This window comes from Felis catus, chromosome C2 (genome assembly GCF_018350175.1).
Source record: "Felis catus isolate Fca126 chromosome C2, F.catus_Fca126_mat1.0, whole genome shotgun sequence".
Lineage (NCBI taxonomy): Eukaryota > Metazoa > Chordata > Mammalia > Carnivora > Felidae > Felis > Felis catus.
In genome coordinates, this window is record NC_058376.1 from 68,405,547 (window position 1) to 68,423,903 (window position 18,357).

General features: G+C 51.1%; 1 protein-coding gene across 4 annotated transcripts in view; it reads right to left on the bottom strand.

Annotated features, from left to right (window-relative positions):
- SEMA5B (semaphorin 5B) overlaps nucleotides 1-18,357 on the bottom strand; it is a 117,896-nt gene that overhangs the window by 71,614 nt on the left and 27,925 nt on the right. For 2 of the 4 annotated variants that reach the window (XM_045037027.1, XM_045037026.1), the window contains exon 1: nucleotides 9,916-10,099. The exons of 1 other annotated variant lie outside the window; for it this stretch is intronic. The gene's annotated coding sequence lies outside the window, so the exon portion shown is untranslated. Of the gene's footprint in view, nucleotides 1-9,915; nucleotides 10,100-18,357 lie in introns of those variants that run through there. One more of the 4 variants, XM_006936108.5, reaches the window with a different exon arrangement.

The following is an 18,357-nucleotide window of genomic DNA, read 5'->3' on the forward strand; positions in this document are numbered from 1 at the left end:
CCCTGGTTAGCCTAACACTTCCAATCTCTTCTTCATTTCCCACTTCGGGGATTCCCTCCAGTGAGTGCATAATCCCTGGAAGAGGGTTTCCTCTGGCTTCTGGGAGGATTTACAGCCCCCTCCCAGCATCCGTTCACAAAATCACGAAATGTGAACTCTAAATAATTTATAAACATGTTAAATAAGACTGGTTCTAGCCTTGATCCCTGGGGAGCTCGCTGTTAATACTTCCCTCATTTAACATCAGCCTGAGCCAGACATCATTAGGAAGGGAAATCTCCTTCTCTCTCTTTTAAAAATCATGTAGCTTAAATGGTTTGGGATTATTTGCTGCTTTGAATCATTCTTGCCACTGCTCCCTCCCATTACGGGGATAATTAAGAATTGACTATGGTTGGCAAAAAGCATTCGACAGCCAACTTTTCATTTGGTTTTTCAAGTGCCCCCGCCCTCCCTGCCCACCCCCCAGTCTTCCTTTTCTTGTCCCTGCAGCCTTGCAGCCCGGTCCCCAGGGCTCCCCCCACTCAGGTCTGCTGCCTATAAACACACTTGGGGCCCCATGGAAACCACACACTGAATGGAGGGAAAGCAGGGAGGCCATTCACTCTCCTCTTATTCCACTGCCCCATTTCCTCCAGGCACCTTGCCTGGTGTCCCTTGGGCCCGGGGCCAAAGTGTGTTTGTTCGGCTGCCCTGGTCACCCAGGAATGGGGTGGGCTCAGATCCCAGGCCTGTCCCCCAGCTGCTCATTCTTTCTTTCAAGAGTCACTCTCTCTGACGGGCGAAGGCAGGATTAGAGGCTTCAGGAGGAAGAGCATGTCTCTGAAGAGCATGATCAGAAGAAGGGGTCACGACACCGGGTGACCTCCAAGGCCAGCCAGTCAGGGCACTGTGGGGTGAGGTACCACCTGTCTCCATCTCCCCCGCCCCATCACCACACACAGAGCCTCCTCAATCTCCTGCTGATCAGAAAAGGCAAGGGGTTGGGGTGCCTGGGTGGCTCAGTCAGTTAAGCGCCTGTCTTCAGCTCAGGTCATGATCTCACAGTCCGTGAGTTCGAGCCCTGCATCGGGCTCTGTGCTGACAGCTCAGAGCCTGGAGCCTGCTTCAGAGTCTGTGTCTCCTTCTCTCTCTATTCCTCCCCCATTCACACACACACACACACACACACACACACTCTCTCTCTCTCTCTCTCTCTCTCTCTCTCTCTCAAAAGTAAATAAAGATTTTAAAAAAGAGAAGAAAGGAAAGAAAAGGCAAGGGGCACCCAGCCAGCCTAATTCTTTGAGGGCAGCCCCCAGACTGGGGTGACCTCTATTTCCCTGCCCCCAGCCAGAACCACATCTCAATCACTGCACAGATTTTCTTCCTCTATCTCCATGTCACTGATTTCTAGATTTCTAAATTCTTTTTGTAGTCTCACTTCAATCTTTTCTGCTGTAGGTACAACGAACTATGGGTTGTTCTGGGTTCAGGAAGCAGAGGCTTTGTCTCTTTCCTCTAATAAATCATCATTGAAACAAAAACCACCCATAAAGACACACAGGTAGTTGAGCTACCTTTTCAGGGAGATTGGGATCAGAACGCAGAGAAGCTTCTAGAGTGGTTGCCAAAGGTCTTTTTCTCCACCTGGGTGGTGGCGTAAGGCACTAACCTTAATATAACTTGTTACTAAAACATCTGTGTTGTGGTTTTCTATCTTTGTTTTCTAATATCTCAACTAAAGTTAAAAGGAAAAAATAAATCATCATAGTGTTAAAAATAATCAGTCATTTGAATCATCATTCAGGCCCCCCTCCCTATGAGCTCTTCTTTGGGGTGAAAAACCCCAACTTCTTTAGCATCTCCTCCAAGGTTCAGGCTCCTGCACCAAATGGTTAGCCTAAACCCTGTGACATTTGTCTCAAGGGACCATTTCAGGCCAGGTGCTGCTGGCCCACTTAAAAGGGCAGAGTTAGCACTTCCCCGAGCTTCCAGAAGAGGTCATATGACTGTTTTGTGCTGGGTTACTAATAAATATCTACATATAGAGAGAATTTGGACTAAGAATTATCTATACAGAGAGAGAATTTGGACTGAGAATTATCTATATATAGAGAGAATTTGCCTTTCATGGCAACCTGGTAGTGAGGTGGGAAGGGGCCCATAGCCCCCACTTAACCCCTAAAGGTTCAAAGTACTCAAGTTTACCAAAAAGAATGAAGACTCAGGCAGCTCATCACAGCCAAGCACCTAGTAACTGCTTAATAAATGGTAGCTGTCATGACTCCCCCCATTACCACCACTGTGAAGAAGAGGGGTGGGGGTGGCAGGGAATGTGGCATACGAAGGGAAAGGAGGGGGAGGGAGAGAGAAACAAGGGCAGGTCACCCTCAGGGTTTGGCCCTAGAAAGGCATTAATTCATCAGCTTCATAATGTCCTGCTGTGAAGAGAGGTAAATAAATAAACAGCTGGCAGGGCTGATAGGAGCCACCCTTAGCATCTTACAGTATTTTGCTTCAGAGGGTTTGCCTATAATTCTCCAACTAACCTTCCCCCCTCCCTTCTCATTGGCTCCCCAAGTGGCTCCCATAGGCTCATTCATATAGGGTTGTCCTCCAGGTATTGGAAGCTGCAAACGTAGGCCCAAAGGCCCAGAGTGGACCCTCCTCTTGGGGATGGGCTCACTGTTAGGAGGGTGTCTGGGTTTACTCCTAAAGTCCTCTTTCTTTGTCCTTTGTCAGTTGGGGGCTGCCAATGTGTCCATGTCTCTTTATATCCATCTATGGTCTTTATCTCTTTGCTATCTCCAGCACTCTTGGACTCCTCTGCTCCAACCAAAAGCCACAGTGGAATTCTGGGTGTATCACACATGTTTTTCTTTAAGAATAATGACAAAGGACGCCACAGAGGAGGGAAGAGGAAAGTAGATTTCATTCTAAATTTGCTGAACACAGGAGATTCCCCAGAGACAAGACTGAAAATGTGAAGGCCTGGAAGAAACACGTAAAGCAAAAAAAAAAATAATTCCCCCTCTGTTTTGTCCCAAGGACTTCTTTGAAACAGATTATTTCAAATATGTTTCGGCATTCTAAAACTTTTTCAGCATGAATAAAGTGTTGAGGATGGAGTGTTTTTACGTTTCCAAACCATTTCTAAAAATTACACAATAAGATTTTATGTTAAACGAACTGTATCAATCTTTTCGTCTGCATATAATGATGTGCCTTGTTTGACATTCCTTTCTCAATGACCTCCTCCAGAAAAATCAATTGTTCCTGGGAATCCAAGTACATCTCCACTTATAAGTACAGAGGAAAGTAAAATAAATTACTTTAATCAAGTATGGGAAAAATTTTGTCCTCAGCAACTCAAATTGTTGTGGAAGCCCTGGGTCCAGGATTCAGAGGCAGATTTGCAGGCAGGCGGGAGGGGAATAGCCACAGTGCTTAACAGAACCACTAAAATAAACACAAACCATGCCCTAGCTGCTCAGGGCTGCAGACAGTGATGGTTATCAGTGGAGGCCTGAGTCTAGGGAAAGCGGGGTTGGGGGGAGGTCCCCAGCAAATCTCCCCAACATGGTGGCCTTGCTTGCCATCCTATGGCTCCAATCTGCCCCCCAAAATATCTTATTGCACGTGACGGACATGGAGCCATACTTGGAAAAACATGGTGCAAATCAAGAGATGAATTAATATGTGAAAAAGGAGAGAAGTTTGTCTCCAACTAGGCAAATCTTCATTTTTCAAGACTCTGGAAAGACCACAAAAATGCAGGGTTGGAAGAATCCAGAATGACTCAAGGTGAGGGCTCAGAGGATCAGGCTGCTTAGAGAAAGTTCTGTGGAGCAAACTGCATCCAGCGCGATTGGAAGGTCTCCCTCTTCTTTTTTCCACAATTCCCTTTCTGAAAATAAGTGCTTTTCTGTTTCTCCCAGCACCAAGTCCAGAAAACATAATACTGTCCTTTGTCTTGTTCTAAGTGTATTTATTGTAGATGGAGTCTTCTGTTCAAGGTTTTACTACTTCTTAAAAACGATCAGAAGAGAAAGGATGCCAGGCTTCTGAAAGGGTGGGCACTTCACAATGGGAAACTTGGAATTATTAGCAGAATAAACTGCAGCAATTTCACATACCCAGCAAGCTAATTTTATTTTTTAAAAAATCAATTCTATACAACCATTTTTGATGTTTCAAAACAAAGGGAGATCACCAAAGGAAAGTTTTAGATGTATGTTCATTTTCTTTCTAATATTTGAAAAAAAACATTCAATCGCTTTTCCTCATGCCTCCCAAATTTCTGAGAATGTTTAAATCCAAAATACCACACTCCAGGTGTTCCCCAGAAAGCAGAAGGAGAGGCAGAATGGGGCACTGGGAGGGGAGGCCCACTCCAGACACATGTGTGCACATGTGTCTATTTGTGTGTTGGTGTGTGTTGCCCTCCCCACCCCGCCCCTCCCATGCAAATGGTGGACAGAAAGAAACAAGGGACACACACACACACACACACACACACACACACACACGGAAGGGCATCCACTCAGCCAGGAAAAAACTCTCAGCTGAGGTTAACCCCATAACCCTGCATTCGCTCTGCCCTCTTCAAAAGAGATTTGGAATTCTTTCCCCAACTTTGCTGCACTTTCCATGAGAATGGGGATGTTCCTGCATAAAACATGAGTTTGGGAGTGAAGGAGCTGCAGGCTTGGGGGAGCCTTGGGGAGTTAGGGGGAGTGGGCAGGGAGAACAGAGCAGTGGGGGAAGGGAAGGGAGGCTGTTTTCTCAGGCTGCATTTCTTGCAGGCTCCTTGGAGACCAGAGAAAGGCCGGGAAAGGTCTCAGCTGGGGCCAGCCGCTCACAGAACCAGTGCAAAGCGGGATGCTGAGCGTGACCTGATGGAGCCTGACCAGCAGGGGTTTGAGGACCTCCAGGAAACTGATGCCAGCTGTCTGCACCAAGCAAGGAGAGAGACTTTGAGCAAGGGGAAAGGTCTGCAGGAGGAGGGAGGAAGCCAGTATTAAAAGCTGTGGACTGTGGCACTGGTCCCCCCTTTAGACTGTCAGTTCACAGAGGGCAGGGACAAAGGTTCTATTTCTTTCGGTATCATCACAGAATCCAGTCTAGTGCCAGACCTTTTGCACGTTGTTTTGTGAATGGCTGCAGGTGGCCAGACAGGATTCCTAGCCTGTTATCAGCACCCCAGCGAGTAGGATTTAGGGGTCTGTGAGAGGTCTGCTCACCGGCAAACCGGTTATTAGTATTGCTTGAATTAACTCAGCAATGGGCTAAATGCCAGCAGCGGGAGAGAGATGTTAGGGCATTCTGCTCCTCTGGGGAGAGAGGCATTATTAAAGTCACTGGGGCAGACCTGTGGATGCTGCTGTGGGGGGTGTGCGGGGAGGATCAGAGCAGGGCATCCCGCGAGGCGAGCAGCCAGCCGTGGTTCTCAGGTCTGCGGTGTGCACGCGCCCCAACCCCAGGTTTCTGATTCTGCGGTCTAGGGGGAGGCCTGAGAATCTGCATTCCTAACAAGTACTCAGGTGATGCTGATGCTGCCGGTCTGAGGACCACACAAAGAGGACCCCTGTTCCAGAACAGGCCTTCATTTTATATACGATGGACAAGCATCGATGCTTTAATGGTAGAGCCAGGTACCAACAGCCCCTTTCTCGGAGCCCTGAGCTTAGTGGAATAGGAGAATGTGGAGGTGAGCTGAGGAGAGGAAAAATATCAGAGAGCTAAAATCTAACATATCCCCTCCCTCTATCCTCCACGTGTTCAGGTAGAGTCTCCAGGAACACCAGCCACGTGGGTCCCACTGGAGGGTCGGAGCGGGCAACCAGGGAGGAAGTGACAGTTCCAAAGCTGGACAGGCAGACAGCAGCAGGAGGAGGAAAGGCAGGGTGGGGAGCGAACAGATTGTGGAAAGCAATTAACCGAGAGCAGAGAATAGAGGGGCACCGAGGAGCCTCCTGCCAGCCCCGGGGGGCAGAGATTAACAAGCCCCTTTAGGACCTGGCAGTTTGGGAGCAGCCCCACTGCTTCCAGCTGTGACTTGACCCCACAACTCTGTTATCTCCCCAAAGCCTTGGGGTGGGGCCTGGAAAGCTCTGCCGGGAGAAGAGCCAAAAACCCAATTAATCTGGACCTCAAATGGGCTCCCACAGCTGTGTGAGGGCCACCATGTCTCAATCAGCCTCCATCCTTCTTCCCCTGGCTGTGAGCTCCGTGAAGCTGGAGAGGGTGTCAGCCGGCACCGGGCTGGCAAGCGCTCTATAAAAGTTGGATAAAGAAATGGATGTCGTAACGAATGTAGCCTCCTCTTCCCAAAGAAGCGGGCTCTGCCCTCAGTATACTTCCTCAAGAGGAGTCACATCTGCTTAAGCTTTCAGTGTAACTCCCAGGTGGGGATGGCCAGCAGGGCTCCTGTTGCTAACTGGCATGGGCAGAAGTCCCCTTCACAATGCTACATCTCTCCACATCTCTCTCCCTCCCTGCTCCACTATGGGAAAAAAGGTTTTTGCATCTGACGAGCACATGTTCTGGGAGTCTGACAGAGTCTGACCTCTACTCAGGGAACTGGGCTGGGAACCTCATGACCACCCGTTCAGTTCCCAGACTCAGGCCCTGCTGTTTCCCAGCAGCCACACAGAGGCAGCTGGTGGGCCCGAGGGGGCTGTGTTAGGGATGCTGCCTAATGTCACCAGGGCTCGCTGGTACAAAGAAAGGTCCCACGTGCAGGGCTGTGCCATGACTTTCCCCTGTAAGCTGACCCTGAAACGGCCCACCAAGACCCTGGATGGGGCTTCCTGATTTGTGCCTCGTCTCACATACATAGGCGTGTGCCCTCTGTGGGAGCAACGAGGGCTTCTGTCCTTCCGAGTCACCTCTCTGTCTCTGTTCCACAGCGGAGGAGTCTCATGTAAGCCCTGGAAGTTACATAAACCCAGGCCTGGCCCTGCCCATGGGCCCTGTATTCCTATATGACCAGCCAGCCCCGAAAAAAACCAGGAAAGTAGGTGGGGACCCAGCTCCCTCTTGGGACCACAAAACTGCAAACCTCAGAGCATTATCACAACACTATAGGTTCAAAAGCTGCAGATCACAGAGCTGTTTATTGCCCCAATACTCCACCTATAATGAGATTTCTCTCCCCTTCTCCAATGCCCATCAGGCTTTTCAGAGAATAACTGGCTTGCTGAGGGAGACAGGGCCAGGAAAAGGGAAGGTCAAAGGCTCCCAAAGTGTTGCTGGGGAAAACAGTCTGTGTACTTAGGTGGAGACCATGGAGACTCGGGCCTAAGGACAATGTGCTGTGGCTTAGCTGGGGTGACCAGAGAGGCCAGGCAACACTGTGCAGCCACCTCCCCATCCCTGCAGTTCAGATGCTGTTTGTTTGGGGACTGTAAACTTACCCACCAGAATCAAGCATCATTAGAAGATATAATCTGCTGAAATGGATCACGGGAGGTATTTCAAAGCTCAGCAGGCTGATTAGATGATGATTTGCTGGTTCGTGTCACCTGAAGCACCTCTCTGCTCTATTCGACAAATCAGAATTTGGCCATCATTTCTCTGCAGCATGGGGCTTTCTGTAAGTCCCTCCTCTGTGCTGGGGGTGGGAGGGTCTGCCTTCCAGCTCTGAAGACAAGTTTCAGCAGAGTAGATGGGAGGCATGGAGAAAAAGGGCTGGCACCTGCTTACTCAAGGAGGAAGGAAGGACATGCTTTAGCCAGCTTCTCCACCTGCCCCCCTGCCAGAGTCACTGTCAGATAAAAGATCCAAGGGCTTCACACACACACACACACACACACACACACACACACACACGCATGCACCATGCTGCCTCTGCCCACATTATAGGCTCTGAAATATCTCCTCCTTTATGAAGTTCTCCTGGATTGATGAAGGGCAAGACCACCATGATCCCACACAGATTCTGATAAACCAAGAAACTCAAGAGCCTTCTTCTCCCCTTGATTGTTCTTACTCATAAGTAATTTGCCTAGAAGGATGAAACTTAATCCAAACAAGGCACAGAATCCTTTCGATTGGTTTATCTCTTTATTAGTACGTAATAGGATGTCCATCTCACTCTGCAAGTTCCCCAAGGCAGGGCTGGCCTCCACATCATTCATTCAGTACAGGGTCCAGAAAGCTGCAACCAAGTGCGTGTGCGTATATACGTGCACATGTGTGCATATTCACACTTGCCCTGGGTACAGAACCCATCCTGGCTCCCATGCCACTTTTGGCTTTTGGGAAAATGTCAGGAAGAAATGGTGGTATCCAGGAGCGGGGTTTTCTTTCCCAGACCTCATCCCCCACAGAAGGGAGGCCCTACCCAGCCCCACTGACCCTTACCACTATGTTTCCACCAAGAAAATCTGGAAGTTGGTGGACACAGGGGAGGGCTAGAAGTGATTCTCCACCTAGACTGAGTGAGATCACTCAAGCCCAGACCCCAGGTGTCTGTATTCCTAGGCCAGGGATGGCGACACTTCACTTGGCCACATTGGACCCAGTCCCATGAGGCCAAAGGAGAGACTATAGAAGCCACAGCATTAACATGAACCAGCAATTCTCAACTGCTGTCATTTTGTCCCTGGGCAAAATTTGGTAACGTCTGGAGATATTTTTTGGTGTCACAAATGAAAGTGGTAGAGTCCAGGGATACTGTTAAACATCCTACAGGGCACAGGACAGTCCTTCCCCCCCCCCCCACCAAGAATCATCCAGCCCCAAATTTCAGTGGTACCACTGCTGAGAAAACCTGCCCTAAATACACACTGCTTGCCCAGCGCTAAGCCATGATTTTGGAATCATAAGGTCAGAATTCTCAAATGAGTCAGAACCACAGTTCTCTAGCCATGCCTTGGATTTCAGATAGGCCTCAAAGGATCGAGGTATAACAGGACATAGGGTTACAGAGTTGTCCCCCAGTGATCCTCCAGAAAGATGTTCTTCAAAGGGACCTCAGACACATTCACTGTATGACACTTATGCAGATATAGGCAGACTGTGCAATCACAAGGGAACAGAAAACATGATCACAGACATGTTTGGAAAGCTAGAAAGCATGCACTTGACTGTGGACTCAAAAGAGACAATCAAGGGCTCATATAGGAGTATAGGAAGTATGACTTCATCCAGCATGTGGCAGCCTCCCAGACCTCCTTATTCCCAGAGGCAGCCCACGCTGAGAACATAACCATAACCACCAAGGACAGTGCTCTTTTAGAGGGGTAGGCAGGGACCAGGGCTACCACAGAGAGCCCCAGGGTCCCAAGGCCACATCTCCCCAGCCTTGCTGGGTCTCACTCTGCACACGTGAGGGGGAGACCTGCTGCTGTCCCATGGCCTGCCCTGGGAGTGCTGACAGCAATCTGGCCCTCAGGAGGCAGCCCACGGATTTGAGGGAGCAAGGAAAAAAACTAAAGGGCCCTCTTCAATGGCCCCAGGATGATGACGTCAGAGTGGGAAGAGGCAATAAGCCACATGGCCAGATAGGAAAAGGGGAACCTCACTGAGCCCTTCAACCAGCAGGGTTTGGGCAGCAAGAGTGCAGCTGGCCCCAAAGCCTGAAACACCTGTGAGGAGCGGGCATTTTGGGGGCAGCCTTTCCTTCACACGCTGCTTAGGTACATCTCTACCCAATCGGGAGAGGGAGCCAGTGGGAGAAGCTTCTCCTTTCAGGGACCTCTTTGTCCTAAGAAAAAACACTTGCAGCCCCAGTTGCGTGAAGCTCACCTCCACCCCCCCGCCTCAGGTTGGCCCTGGTCCCTAGATTTTCTACCTCACCCAGCTGGCACGAGGTGAGGCAAATTAATGTCTATTCTCTCTGAAAATAAAGCTGCAGAGCCAAGCCACTGTGACTCGTGCAGGGCATGGCCAATGAACATGAAAAGGGACATCTGTCCAAGTACTCACCACTAGCAGTTCAGCCGCGGACACCCAAGGCTCAAATACGGTTTAGGCAGGAGAAGCAATCCTGGGGAAGCCAGCACCGTCAGCCCGGCTGTCAGAGCCCAGGCGAGCAACCACGCTCTCATGCTCCTCACCCCCAGGGCTAGCACTCACGACCCCAGCCTCAGCCTAGGAGCAGAGCCAGGGCCACAGGCACGCCCAGCTCCCAGGTCTCTGAAAGGGGCTGGGGGGGGGGGCTTCCTTGGGATGGTGAGGGGCCAGGGCTTGAGTCCCTGCTAGTGTTTCTCAGTCCAGGGGACCAAGGCTGCTGCCACTGCTTTCAGGAAGAAACACTTGCTGATAAATCGACCCGGGCTTCTGCGCTCAGGTTAGCCAGAAAACACCTCCGTCCTGTCTGGGGGCTCTGGCAGCTCGGTCTGGCCACAGGGACAGCAGGACACGATGCAGCAGCCTGCCCGAGCAGCTCTGATTGTCCCTCACACTGCTGAGCCTTGCTCCCAGCATCAGACAAAAGCATGGGAAACAGCTTGCAGCCCCAGGCGTGACACACCAATCACCAGCTCCCAGGCTGTCCTCCGGGCCACCCCACAGAGGGCTGGATCTGTCTCCTGAGTTTCCTCAAAGGCGCCTGAGGATGGTTTGGGATGATTTATCCTCATGGAGTAGACTGCTCATCCCAGAAATACTCCAACTTTGGCTGGACCGGAGAGCAGTGGTGTGATGCTTATGGAGACAGAGAAAAGAGAGACCTGCAAGAGTTTGTGTGTGTGTGTGTGTGTGTGTGTGTGTGTGTGTGTGTGCAGGAGGGCGCGCGCGCGTGGGTGTGCATGTGAGCAGGAGTGTGAGAGGCAGGGTGTGTGCATCTTCCTGGGGTGTCTGTCCCTCTCTCTCCTTCTGGGTTTTGAGCCCGAGGGTGTGTGGGGGGATGGGTGGTGAGAGACACAGATTCCAGAACAGGCAGGAGACACCACTCCCCCCCCTCCCGCCCCGGAGGGTGATAATGCCACCCCTCTAGCTCCCGCCGCCTCCACAGCTGCTGCTGTCAGCAGTCAGCTTCCTCTGCCGCACACTCTCGGGTAACAACTTTGGAGGAAGCAGTGCTTCACAAAAGAGTCAGCAGCACAATCTCTCTTTTTTCTAGCCCAAGTCATTTCCTGTCCCCATTTTGGTCATCGTCCTCCCTGCTCCCATCCCAGTGTCCACTCTCCCAAAGATGGAGAGCCCAGAAACCTTCCCCATCTTCTCCCATCACAGAGCCATATCCTTCTCCTTCACCCTCCCGGGGGTCCTGGGCTAGGAAAGGAGAAGCCAGCCACTGTGGAGCTTCCCACCAGGGGAAACAGGGAAGACAGTAAGCAGGGTGCAGGCCCTGGAATAGGATGAGTGCTTTGGAGAAAAACCACCAGGTGTGCCACCCAAGGCCTAGGTCATGGGCTTGACCATGCAAGGTGGCCACCTGGGCAGCTTGGTCTTGTGGGTAACTGCCTATGCTCGGGAGTTAGGCACAACTAGGACTTTGAAACTTATTAACTGTGTGCTCTTGAGCAAGCTGCTAAATCTCTGACATTCAGTGTCCCTACATGAAAACTGGGTGAATGCTGTGAGGGTTCAGCGAGATATGACGTATAAGGTGCCTCCCACATGCCTGGCCTGTATCAGGCCCCCAGGAAAGCCTGGAGCCTGGTTTTCTTCATCTGTGGAATCCTGAGATGGTTGTGGTGGTTCCTACAATGGGAAGGTGTCCAGGGGGCTGACTGGAGAAGAAGGCCTTGGCTCTAAAACACTAAGAGAAGCAGGTAGAAAGTGCAGAGCCAGCACGTAAATCTGGAAAGGAGAGGCTAAACGGAAGCATGCTGGAAAAGTGAGTCTAGCAGAGGAGGCAGAACATAAAACAGAGCAACCGTGGGGGAGAATAGGGCCCACAGGAATTGTAGGAGAGAAGCGGGCATAGTTGTTGGTGGTGGTAGAGAGAGCCGCCTGCCCAGAACGAATGTTGTTAGTCTGAGGTTTTCTGGAAAAGAATCCAGAGACTGAGGCAGAGAGTGGCTGGATGGGCACCAGCAATCGGAAGCCAAAACGGACAGGGGCACCTGGCTGACTCAGCTGGTGGAGCCTGAGACTCTTGATCTCAGAGCTGTGAGTTGGAGCCACATGTTGGGCGTGGAGATTACTTAGATAAACAAACAAACAAACAAACAAACAAATAAACCTTCTTTAAAAAAAAAGAGGACAAGCCAAAATGAACAAACTGGGACCTAAATAGAAGAGAGCCAGCTCTACTGGACTCCACCAGAAAACCCTCAATAAACTCCAAGGCCCACAGGGATGGACGATAGGGGAGCCATAACCCAAAGATCTGGGCCTGGAGACAGCTCCAGGGCTGAAGACGCCATAACTGGGGGTTGATCGTGGAGGTCTTGCTTCACACCTGAAGTGAGTTTGCCTGGGTCACACATTATTTACACCCGGAAGCCCCTTTTGGCAGAGGAAGTGCTAAGAGGGGCATGGCACCCAAGCTCAAGAGGTGGGCCTGACTGTTGGACAGAGAGGGGGAAATAGGAGAACTGTTAGGGTGGAGAAGTGGTGTTGGCCATGAATGCTCAGACCAGCACCTTCAAAAAGGCAGCCCAGTATCATGGAGTGATGGGGGAACCAGGGGGTTTGGGCTCCAGTCCCCATTCTGCTAGCAACTGGGCCAGGCTACTGGCCTTCTCTGGCCCTCTGTATCTTCCTCTTTGAAACGAGACCAGATCTGTGGCCTTCAAACTTTCGTTGTCAGCAGCAGAATCCATTCTTTCAAATGAAATCTTATCTAGAACATCCATATCTAGATCAGATAGAAGTAGAGTTACACTGGTGGGCAGGGAGCTGGGCCCTGGGTGTTCAGCCTCTCTCAGCAACTCTCAAGGTAGCTCAGAGGAAGCCCAGAGTTCCTGGAATATGAAACTACAGTACTAGCTATCTCTGGAGTCCTTTCACCTTTCCAACACCAAGGTTTTTTATTCCCAGGGGAAGTTTAGCAGACACCAGCTAGGATGGGTACCAGCTAGAGGCCCTAGTAGGAGAGGGTCCCAAGACAGGGAGCAGGCTGCCTGCCCCCCATCCCCTCAAGGAGCACCTGTTGGGGCTGCAGGCCCTGCAGGAGAGGCTACTGAAGGTGGGAGCTGTGGCTACACATGGCAGAAGGGAGGCAAGCCTGGTCCCAGGCTCCAGGGTGACAAATGTACTACACGGAGAGGCCAGATGGATGCCCCTGCCCTTGGCACTGTGACTCCTCCAGGAAACACTGGGCTGCTTTTCAGACCCTGGATGGTTGCAGGCTCCCTCTCTCCCCAACTCAGCCAAATCATAAATCTAGCCTGCCAGGGGAGCTGGCCGCCCTGACCCCGGCCCTGTGCTTCCCCCGTCTTGGCCTAGCCTCATGCCAAGATGGAGATCCAGACACGAGCAGCAGAAGGAGGAACCGTGGGTGGAGCTGGGCCACATGGACTGAGGCTCCTGTCTTGGTTTGGCTTTCCAGAACTCCTTCATCCAGATTTTTCTCTTTTTGCCTTTCGCATCCTTTCCCTCTCCTGTCTCAGATTCTGCCTTGGGCTTTTACCACGCTCCCCTCACACCAGCCTCCTCAGTCAAGAGTTTCAAGCGTGACAGAAACTGGGGAGTGCCACGACACCTCGAAGCCCCAGTCTGCCTTCTCCCTTCCCCGGGCGTCTGGGAAGGAAGCTTCCTCCTGCCCTAGTCCCACTTGGGCTGTTCTCACCCAGGCAAAGGCTCCATTGCTGGAGATGCAGCCTGCCACTGGCAGCTGCCTGGATTCTCTGTCTCCCACAGGGAACACAAACAGCCTCACCAAGGGAGGGTTTTATTTCCTCCTTGGTCCACCTTTGGTTATTTCCTTCCCACTCCCTACCCCTCTCCTCTATCTACATCCCCAGGAAAGAAAAGGTTCATGAAAGGATCCCTGCCCCCAGCCTTCCCTGCCTCTCTTGTCAGTGCTTTTTATTGCGAATTCAGCATGTTAATTTGTGTGGTACTTTATGGTTTGTAACATGCTTTTTTTTTTTTGCTTTTTTTTTTTTTAATCCTTGCATCCCCAGCACCACGTTTCAGGTGTGGAAGCCAAGCCTGACTCGCTAGTGATGGGGTGGACACTCAACCTCTGAGCTCTGCGTGTTTCTTACTTTATCACAGCTCTCTTCTCCCCATGTCTATCTCTACCCTCCTCTCCTCTCCCCTTTCTTTCTGGTGTCTCATCTCAACCCTTCCTCTGCCCCCACTCCAAAAGACCTCCTCTAGACCACCTGAGGTCAGAGCAGGTAGGGACCTCGGGCCCATCTCCCCCCATCCCCTGGTTTACAGATGAGGAGACTGAGGCCACATTATCAGGCTCGGTCCCCAGGCCTCTTCTCCCTCTCCACCAGGGCACGTAGGTGCCTGTGGGAGGCCGAGAGGGGTAATGGATTTCTGAAGTCATCCTGATTTTATTACTTGAAGCATTTCTAGGGCAGGATGCAGACAAATGCTTGCTGGTGTGCTCCCTCCCTCCCTCCCTCTGCAGCAAAGACTGCATCTCGGCATAATGCTTGCACCCTATTTCACTCAGAAAGGAAAGGTCAAGGTCTCGTGTCTCTGCAGTCAAAGTCACCAGCAGTTGACTTTGAGAAGTTTATCTACTTGCTTCCTGCCTCTACTCCCAAGGCAGGAGACCCTACCCCTCCCCACACCACACAGAGGGGTTTCTCTCCTTGCTGGGTCTCCTTATTGTCTGTCTCCCTGGGACAGAAGTCTTCCCCACCTCTATGGATCACCCTTTCTCATTCTCACTCCCTCACTTTAGGGCATTCCCCACTTAGATACAAACTCAGGGGCTCTGCAAACACTGTCTGAGCACTGCCATGCCGGGGACTGCCATGCTGGGTTCGGTGGCATGTGTGGCTGTGCCCAGCTCTCAGCAACCATGCCACGGTCTGTCATGAACCGCGGAGCCTGCCCGGGAGCCTTCTTACCGCAGATTGGACGCCATCACCCCCCACGCCAGCCTGATCTTTCCCACCCCCACAGCCAGCCCACAAAGCCATGTCCCAGGTGGCTGTGCAGACCCTCAGCGTACTCTCAGTAGGGAGGCCAGTAGAGGTGGCCTGCCAGGCACGACAAACTAGCCAGGTAGGGCAGAAAGGACACGGGCTTTGGAATCAAGAAGCTTGAGTTGAACCCTGATTATCACTGATTAGCAACCTAACCTTACCTTGAGTGAGTCACTGCTCTCAGCCTCCATTTTTCATCCATTAAATGGGGGAGATAAAGGTTCCAAGTTTATCTATTTCACCAGGTGTAAGAGGATTAAACAAGATGATGCAGGTGAACGTGTTCTGGAAATGGATACAAGGCACTATGCAGAGCTGCCAATATTCCGCTTTATCCACACGGCTCCAAGCCTACCCTGAGAGGTGACTCGTTTTTGTTTTAGGACAGTGCCACCTAGCTTCCTCTATGTGTGGCTTTGTCCCTGACTCCTGGCCTCCCTGAGACCCCAGGTAGGAGCCTGTAGTCCCATGCTCCCTCTTCCCAAGGGCTCCATTAAGTGAAAACAAAATCCAAGTCTCATCTACTCATTACTAGAAGTGGAGAGATTTACTTCTGAGGCCTTCATTATCACCTAATTGTGTTCCCACTAAAAACTCATTAATTAGCCATTCTAAAGCTGTCGGCACATTTAAATAGACTTATAGACTTACAAACTTTTAGAGTTGGAAGAGAACTTTGGCAAGTCCAACCTGTTCAACCCCTTTATGTTAGAAATGAAGAGGGTGAGGCCCAGAGAGGTCAAGTGACTCAACCAAGGTCACCCAGCAGGCTAGTGATGGAATCAGGGCTAGAAACCCAAGCCGTTGAGTTCTAGCCCAGAGACCCTTCTTCCCACTCTGCTACTTTTCTAAAGGAAAGCAATGTCACGCCTCACCTTCTCTCATCTATCCTTTTCCCAAAGGAGTGATTCTAGATTGAGGCGTGACCCCAGCTGGAAGGAGATGTAAATGTGGAATTTTAAGTAGATATTTTTAAATGATGATATATGTACCTGAGGTGTAACATGCGGAAGGGCCTCATGCTTCCTGGGGGTGGGGGCAGCAGAGGCCCTCCCCTCCCTGGACAATAGCAGACACAGAGACTGGACCTACAGAGCTAGAGGCCAGTGCTGTGGAGGCCACCAGTGGCAAGTTGAATACAGATTCTTGGTCCCCAGCTGGATATCCTGCCTCAGAATCTCTGGCGTGGGGCCCAAGAATCTGCATTTTGAGTACCACTGCCTAATAGAGGTTCTAAAAAAAAAAAGAAAACAGTAACAAACATATACAACAACTACGGAGAGAGAAGAAAAGAGAAATACCGTGGAAGTAGACTTCTAATGAAAGGCACACAGGAACAGCCCTCTGGAATGATCGAATGGAGTGAGGGCAGGACTGGGAACAGAGTCAAGGAAGCACAGGTTCCCAAGGGCGGCTCAGGTCCAGGACCCTGGGTAACTGCCCATACCTGGAGCCAAGGTTCTCAGTCCCGGTGGCCACTGGCCCAGTTGTTTCTGAAGCAAGTGTCTGCCAGGAGCACAGTTTGGACCTGAGGCCAAGTGAGGAGCCCGGGAGGCCTGGGTAAGAATAGCGAATGCCTCTATGGCACTCGGTGCGCACGGGCTGTCCTAAGTCTTCGTATATATCAACATCAAATTCTACTTCAACTCCGTGGAGCGGGGGCACTGTTAGCACTCCACACTACAGTGAGGAACCAGGCTAGGAAACTAGTCACAGGGCCGTAAGTGGCAGAGCAGGGGCTCAGACCTGACTCCGCTGCACTGCCTCCTGCATCTGGAGAAGATCAGAAGCTCATCATGGAGCCTGGAGTGCACAGTGTTTCTCAATGAAGGAGCCTATGGCATGTTTTGAGGGCTATGCCTCCCCTGTGCCCTGCACAGACTTAGATCCCTGGCTTCTACCACCAAATGGCAATAGAGTTTCTAAGTCACCCTCACAACAAAAAGAGCCCCACACTTCAAGACCCCTGTGTGTGGGGTGGGTCCAACCTAGGAGTACCACCTGAGGTGGGAATGAAGGATGGAGTAGGGAGATGCTGTGGCTCCCAGAGGCTCAGCTCCCTCTGTGGGGGGCTGTGGTGGCAAAGGAGCTGGCCGAGCCATGCAGCCACGTGAGGGGTGCCCGGGAGGAGCAGGGGGAGTTTGTATCCAAGAGCCCCTCAATGCTCAGGCTACTGGGCTGCTGCAGGAGGGATAGGCAAGGGTGATGCTGGAAGGAAAAGGGAGAGAGTGAGAAGAAACCATAAATCCAGACACCAAGGCTTGAAAGGGAAACCCCAGGTCAGTCTGAGTGTGGGATTTCCTCAACTGCCTTCCGTTGACCTCAGCATCTCCTCGTGCTCTCGCATGGTAGCACAGAGTGGCCCCGGCTCTCAGAATCTCAGAGGGCGACCGTTTCTGCAGAGGCCTGGGTAGCAGCAGGAGGGAGTATCGTAGAGAAAAAGAGAGAAACAAGTCTGAGAACCCAAGCCACTGACTTTAGAGAAGAAACCATCCCCCCGCCACCATTTTTTAAAGCTTGGTTGGTGGCAGGAGAAAATTCGCAAAGAGCGCTAGCAGCCCCGAATGGGCTAGGAGAGCCCTGTGTCCTTGTTTGCGAGGAACCCCTCCATCTCATCATCAGACGTGGCATCAGAGCAGCGCACACGCGGTCCTTCAATCCTTTCTCTCGTAGTATTCAAGACACCAAACCCTCAGCATGCAACTCTGTGCTTCCCACCGCTCTCCCCTTCAGAACTCCCAGGGACTAAATGCCCAGAATGAATTTGTAATGTACTGAGGAATGCATTCAGACATTATAAACTGTGTTCACACCCACTCATCCTCTTAAAAACCCAGGCTTCGTGACTCCCGAATTCAGTCTCACAGTGAGTAGCCAGGCAAGGTACTCAGAGGCAGAGGGAGTGAGCACAGATAATCCATAAAGTAGAACTCTAAGAGGCGATGACATTCCTCAGGTATTTATTGAGTAACACAGCCCTTTGAAAACTCTAAAATTCTACAGGATAAGGTAAACGCTAGGTGCTGTGCATCATACGAGAGCAATGTAAAACATAATCCTTGCCCTCCAGGAAACAAGGCATACACACAAAGCCATTTTCGAAATAATGTCAAAATAAGTGTTCTACACAACAATTTCTATTGATGCTCAGAAACGAAGCAGAGATCGTTTCACCATAACCAAAGGCATAGGCATCAGAACAGGCTGTGCACCACACCATGGCAGGCATCGTTAGCAAAGCTCTGGCAGGAGAAGAGTTCAAGTGCAGGAAAACAAAAATAGGTTAGGTCCATGAGGCAATGGGGAGCGAGAAGGAAGGGGTGGTGTGAGAGCATCATTTTGGGGTGGGGGCAGCAGAGGC